The following is a 6,739-nucleotide window of genomic DNA, read 5'->3' on the forward strand; positions in this document are numbered from 1 at the left end:
GTCTTGAGAATTACATGGGCTACAGGTGAAAACTTACATATTAGAACCTTAATTTAACAACCAGTTGAGACTTGAGTGTGGTAAAAGATTCATTTGTTTATTCAGTCAACAAACCATGTGGCACTACATACTATATTAAAATAAAAACATAAGAATAAAATACAGGCACAAAAAAGAGAGGCTATTGTGACTATCCTTAAAGAAACACATTTTAGGAAGAATGATGAGCCTTTTGGGCACGCTTTCAAGCCAAAGAGCTATCCTAAATGAAAAGGAAGATCTGGGCCTCGTCCGGCATCTTAAGTAGCTGTGTCATCTTGGAAGTCTCTGGCTTTAGCTTCTTCACCCGCAATGAAAATTAGAAAGAAAAATTGAAAAAAGAAGCAAAACCAAAATCTTGATTTAGAGAAGTAGACTCTTTTTGAAGTAGAAAGCAAAACAAATTTTGAAGGGCCAAATTTCTGTGAAATATTGTCTTTAACTCGCGGTCTTTGTTTCAGTTGTAAGGGTTATAAATGGCACTTCATTTGATTTCTTTAAACATTTTACTTGGCCCTGCTGTTTAATCAGACACAGAAGCCAGGTATGCAGAACTGCGGTAACTCACGGTGCTGCAACTTCCTAGATGAAAGGGCCGTGGCAGTTACAACAAAACAAAACAAAATTTCTTTAATTCTGCACTGTCAGTATTCAAACTAGTTTCCGAATCTAATGGACACACTCTGCCAAACCACCGATCAGCCACTTGAGGCGAGATGAGCGATGCCTATTTTGTAGTGAATTCTCACAGGGTTATCTTCGTCTTATGAAATGCCGCTTTTCTCCTTTACTAAGTCACACTCAGCCAAAGCGGAGAACAAAAAAACCAAATCAAACCAAAAAAACCGACAAAATAGACCATACGGAAATAGGAAAAAAACAAAACAAAACCCCAAAACACCTCCTAAAGCGTCGGTCGGGCTCTAGGTTAGCTTTGAGCCTCTGTGCTCCCTGCTTTGCTGGGAACGGGGAGATCCATCGCTCCCTTAGGCGCTCCCTTTAGTTTTCTAAGTGTCGGAGCCTGGAGCGACGCCCACCACGGAAGGTCTGTCCCGGAAACGGTTTTCCGTCCCGCCACGCCGCCCGCCTGCGCCACCACTGGCCCGCTGCTAGTCGGAAGCCGGCGCGCCGTCCGTCCCCCGCCGGGGAACGCCCATCGCTGTGGCGTCACTGGGAGTTGTAGTTTCCCTGGGCTCAGCGGTGCCTGCGCTTTAGCGCAGAGACGCGGGTGAGAGCCTCACTTCCCACAGGCCCTCGGCACGGGGGCGGGGCTCCGACGAAGGCGGTGATTGTGGCGGCTCGTTTGTAAACGCTGTGGAGATTCAGGCGTCGGTGTATGGTACTGAGCGGCCCGGCCTTCACGGAGCGGTAATTTGTGGGCGAAAGGAGCGGAGGAGCTGTTTGTCCGTCGCCCCGCGCCGGAGAAGGACGGCGGTGGGCTGGCAGGGCTCCGCTCGGCCCTCGGGGTTGTCTCGGCGGGGCGCGGAGGGAGCGGGGCGCTGGGGAGCACTGCGGTTCATGGCAGTTCAGTGGCTTCCCCCGTTCGCGCTGCTTTGTTCCCAAAGCCGGGGAAGCCGCCCTCTCTGGGGTGTCAGTCTGTCCTGGCTGTGGCGGGACTTGAGTTCCTGTGGGCAGCGCGGCAGCCGCAGTCCCGTGGAGCAGGGTGGTGAAGTAGCGTTGCTGGCCGGCCTCAGGGCCGGTCTGGCCCGGCTTTGTCAAGGGCTTGCCTCTGGAAGCTTCGTGTGGATCCGTGGCTTTCAAGGACGTGTTGTATTTTAGGGGACTGCTAAATCACTTCCCAAACCAACTAGCCAACTTTTCACGGTCTAAGAGTGGCTTCGAATTTGCTGTTTGTATCCACTCGCCTCCCTCACCGTGCAGAGAATTTATCTTTTTTTCATATTGCTTTAAAGAATGTTTATATAGCGCTCTCTGGAGGTTTCAAGGCTGTCAATTTGTTACATTTTTAAAAAGTTTTATTTAGGTATAATTCCTATACAACAAAAATGGCACATGTTTAAATGCATTCCATTTAATGAGTTTGACATACACGTGCACCTGTGTCCTTTAATTTGGATATCTGTGAAGTCTGAATCCACATACTAATCCTATCTCGGCATATTTATTATCAATGCTTCGTTTACCAAGACCTCAGTATCAGTAATAGCAGGTTCTGGTTAAACTGTTTTTATACTCCATGCTGACATTAAGTATGTTTTTAGGATCACGGTCATGAAGTTGAAGTGAAGGTATAGAGGGTGTTTTTGGTGGGAGTTGGAGGGGGAGATACAGATGTCTGGGTGCTGCATCTCAAGACTCCTTGCACTTGTCAGTCTAGTAGGGAATCTTTATAGTTTTCCATATTATGAAATGACCTTGTAGTTTGTCTCCCTTCTGAATTTGGCTTTCAAAAGATTTTCTGCTAAGTCATTGAAAGTAAGCAAAGTTACGTGGTTGATGTTGAAAAAGAAAAAGTATTTTTTTAGATTGGTGTCCTACTGAAAATCAATTTGCTTAGAAAAAGTTTTTACAAATTATTCAGGAATAACAGATATCCAGTAAAGTGCGCTAATCTTAAGTGTACAGCCCAAATGTATCCACCCCCTATATTAACCTTCCCAGTTGTTGAAGTCAAAATAAAAATTTGGAGATGAATCTCTAAATTTACCATTTTATTTGGGAAGAAAGAATGGCAATTCCAGGCGTACAGACCAGGTGGTCTTCTGTATGTCCAAAGAACAAAGAGAAAGCTGGAAGTTTTATAAAAAAAGAATTGTTGTATGTGTCGCTCTTTGAGGTTCTGGGGAGGCAGCAGGTCCCACCGAGTGGGCCATGGTGACGGGCAAAATTAATCCTAGAATCGCAACAAGTTACTTCAGCATCTATGGATCAAACTGGTCTCAGGTTACCACTGGCAGTTTCAGCATAGCGACTGGCAGAGAATTCCATTCTTGGAGCAAAGCTGTGTGTCCTGAGTACCTTTCCCTCTTCACTTCTTGATTGTTTAGTTGGACATGACAAGAGTGACCCAATTCGTATGATCAGCTTTCACACAGTCAGGACAGCCTCCGTTTTCCTGGGTAACGACCAGAATGCCTTTTATAACTAGGGGTTTATTTTGCCTGTTCTTCAGCTTCATATACATGGAAACATGAGCCAGGCGTGGTGGCTCATGCCTGTAATCCCAGCAAATTGGGAGGCCAAGCTAGGTGGATCGATTACTTGAGGTCAGGAGTTTGAGAACCACCTGACTAAGATGGTAAAACCCCATCTCTACTAAAATATATATATATATGTGTATATATATAGAGAGAGAGCCAGGTATGGTGGTGCGTGCCTGTAGTCCCAGCTACTCTGGAGGCTGAAGCGGGTGAATCGCTTGAACCCGGGAGGCTGAGGTTGCAGTGAGCCAAGATCACACCACTGCACTCCAACCTGGGCGACAGAGTGAGACTCCATCTCAAAAAAAAGAAACGTATACATTTGTCTGATGTTTACACATCATTATTTATTTTTGTTACTGTCTGTGGCAGCAATTTTTGTTTTTGTTTTTTTAAATGCCTGAATAGCTGTGGTTCTCAAAGTGTGATACTGTGAAAAAATGTACATCACACTGGCATTTTTGTTTTTGGTTATCCAATGGTTGGCAGGCAATCATCTTGTTCCAAGAAAATCTTCAGTTGCAATTAATGGTACAGTAAGCCTTATACAACTCTTCTACAACTCAACCAGGGAGCAATGGCAAAAACACAACATCATTATGTTCACTGTCTTCTATTTCTTTTAACAGTTCTGTAAACTGGCAGTTGATAGCATTTGTATATACTGAACAATTTTAACAATTATATTCATGATACTCTTCATGGATTGTGCTTCAGGAAATGGAACACAAGAATTTTCAATGTGTGTTATACAGGGGAATGAATCAGTGGGGGAAATAGTCTCTTGTTGTAAAAATCTCATTAAATTCAGATTTTTTGCCTTATAAAATGACACCATCTGTCATGATAGAAACTGATTTTTAGGCTGGGCACAGTGACTCACACCTGTAATACCCGCAGTTTGGGAGGCTGAAGCAGGAGGATGGCTTGAGCCTAGGAGTTCAAGATCAGCCTGGACAACATAAGGGCACCCCATTACTACAAAAAAAAAAAAAAAGTAGCTGGGCGTGGTGACACACACCTGTAGTCCCAGCTGCTCTGGAGGCTGAGATGGAAGGATCACCTAAGCACGGGAGGTTGAAGCTGCAGTGAGCCGGATTGTGCCACTGCACTTCAGCCTGGGCAACATTGTGAGACCCTGTCTCAGGAAAAGAAAAAAAAAAAAAACTAATGTTTTCATATCTAGCTGAAATTCTTCTGTCAGACATAAAATACTGGGGCGCAGGGGCTCACGCCTAATCCCAGCAGTTTGGGAAGCCAAGGTGGGAGAATGACTTGAGCCCGGGAGTTCGAGACCAGCATGGGCAACATATGGGGACCACTCTTTACAAAAAATTAGAAGATTAGCTGGGTGTGGTGGCATATGCCTGTGGTCCCAGCTACTCCAGAGGCTTGACATGGGAGGATCACTGGGGCCTGGGTGGTAGAGGCTGCACTGAGCCGTGATCATGCCACTGCACTCCAGCCTGGGTGACAGAGACCCTATCTCAAAAAAAAAAAGTCAAAAAACATCCATGCCACAGGTTCAGTTTTAAGGCTTTGAATTGATATCGTCTCCTTGTAAATTCAGGTAATCTTTGAGATAAAACACACCTAAATTGGTGATTGGTCAGTCTCTCATTGCATTACTCAGATAAAGCTAAAGACAACTGCTTGTAATTCTTGACAGCTTTGAACCTAGATACTAGTAGAAGGGTCTGTGGACAATTGGTTGGTCACTTAGTTGAAAATTTTTCACTTTTTGGAAAATATCTATAACCTTTTAGTTAAAATATCTTCTTTTTTTTTTTTTTTTTGAGGCGGAGTCTCGCTCTGCTGCCCGGGCTGGAGTGCAGTGGCGGGATCTCAGCTCACTGCAAGCTCCGCCTCCCGGGTTTACGCCATTCTCCTGCCTCAGCCTCCCGAGTAGCTGGGACTACAGACGCTCGCCACGTCGCCTGGCTAGTTTTTTGTATTTTTAGTAGAGACGGGGTTTCACCGTGTTAGCCAGGATGGTCTCGATCTCCTGACCTCATGATCCGCCCATCTCTGCCTCCCAAAGTGCTGGGATTACAGGCTTGAGCCACCGCGCCCGGCCTTAAAATATCTTTTTAAATCGCACAATATTCTAACAATTTCCTCAACTCAGATAACCTGTTTACCTTCTCTTCATCTGAAAATAATTTTCTTTTTTCTTTTCATTTCTCTTTCTCTCTCCTCAGCCTCTTTCTTTCCAGGCTTTTTTATAACTGGCCAAAGCTAAAGCTCAGATTCTGTTCAAAATCATAAAACTTTTTTTTGTTGGATATTTAGTTCTGATACAGGTGACTAATTACAGTTGACTCTCGAACGACATGAGTTTCAACTTTGTGGGTTCGCTTATACCTGGATTTTCTTCCACATCTGTTTTCCTTGAGACAGCAAAACCAGCCCTTTCTCCTCCTCAGCCTAGTCCAGTGTGAGGACTAGTGACACGAAGACCTTTTCTATTAAGTGGAAGCGGCTCATCATAAAGGTCTCCCTGCGTCTCTTTTATATGTTTGTTTTTTAGACACCAAGTATGAAGTCTGAAGACCTTTATGATGATTCATTTCCACTTAACCAATAAATATGTATTTTTAATTATTTTCTTATCATTTTTTCTCCAGCTTACACTATTGTAAGAATACCATATGTAATATACATAACATACAAAATATGTGTTACCTGTTATCGATAAGGCCTCCAGTCAACAGTAGGCTGTTGGTGGTTAAGTTTTGGAGAAGTCAGAGTTACACTTAGAACTCCCCATGCAACTGAAAATCTAAGTGTACCTTTGTTTTAAATTTTAAAAATTGTTCATACTTATTTTTCAAACTAGAAAAATAATTATTATGCTATAATTTAAAATACTAAATATTTCAACTTAATTACTGCTATGACTTGAATGTCCGCCCCAAAACTCATGTTGGAATGTTAATTCCCAATGCAACAGTGTTGAGAGGTGGGAAAGTTAAAAGGTGATTAGGTCATGAGGGCTCCACCCTAATGAATGGATTAATGCTGTTATCTCAGAAGTAGGTTACTGATTTCAGGGGTGGCTTTGTTATAAAAGACAGCCTCTCTTTCACAGGCTGTTTTTTTGCCTTTCTACTCTTCCCCCATGGGGACAACCCTTGCCAGTTGCCAATGCCATGCTCTTGTTCTTCCCAGCCCCAGAACTGTGAGAAATAAATTTCTTTATAAATTACCTAGTCTCTTCTCTGGTATTCTGTTACAGCAGCAGAAAATGGACAAAGATAATTACCAATTACAATTTAAACAGATCACTGTAACTTGTACTGTTTTCAGAAACTATTCAAATAAACACTTAACAGTGTTATGGCCGTGTGTTGAAAACAAATTATTCAAACAGAATCAGTCCATTGACACTGATGAGATTGCAGACATGTTTCTTTGCAATCTGGAGGGGTGATGCGCACTGACACGGGCTTCAGTACAGCAGCATCTTATACCATGCGGTGGTTAAAGTGAAACGTAGTCCTACCAAGAGAATAAAGTATTTAAGAGAAAAAGATTTT

The 6,739-nt window shown here is 43.3% G+C and overlaps 1 protein-coding gene across 3 annotated transcripts in view; it reads left to right on the forward strand.

The window, feature by feature from the left end:
* The first annotated feature begins 1,221 nt into the window (after window positions 1-1,221).
* CENPJ (centromere protein J) overlaps window positions 1,222-6,739 on the forward strand; it is a 43,023-nt gene continuing 37,505 nt past the window's right edge. For all 3 annotated transcript variants that reach the window (XR_001003633.1, XR_001003634.1, XM_011958665.1), the window contains exon 1: window positions 1,222-1,407. The gene's annotated coding sequence lies outside the window, so the exon portion shown is untranslated. The remainder of the gene's footprint in view (window positions 1,408-6,739) is intronic.

The sequence above is a fragment of the Colobus angolensis genome, unplaced genomic scaffold (assembly GCF_000951035.1).
Source record: "Colobus angolensis palliatus isolate OR3802 unplaced genomic scaffold, Cang.pa_1.0 Scaffold113, whole genome shotgun sequence".
In the NCBI taxonomy this organism is placed as follows: Eukaryota; Metazoa; Chordata; class Mammalia; order Primates; family Cercopithecidae; genus Colobus; species Colobus angolensis.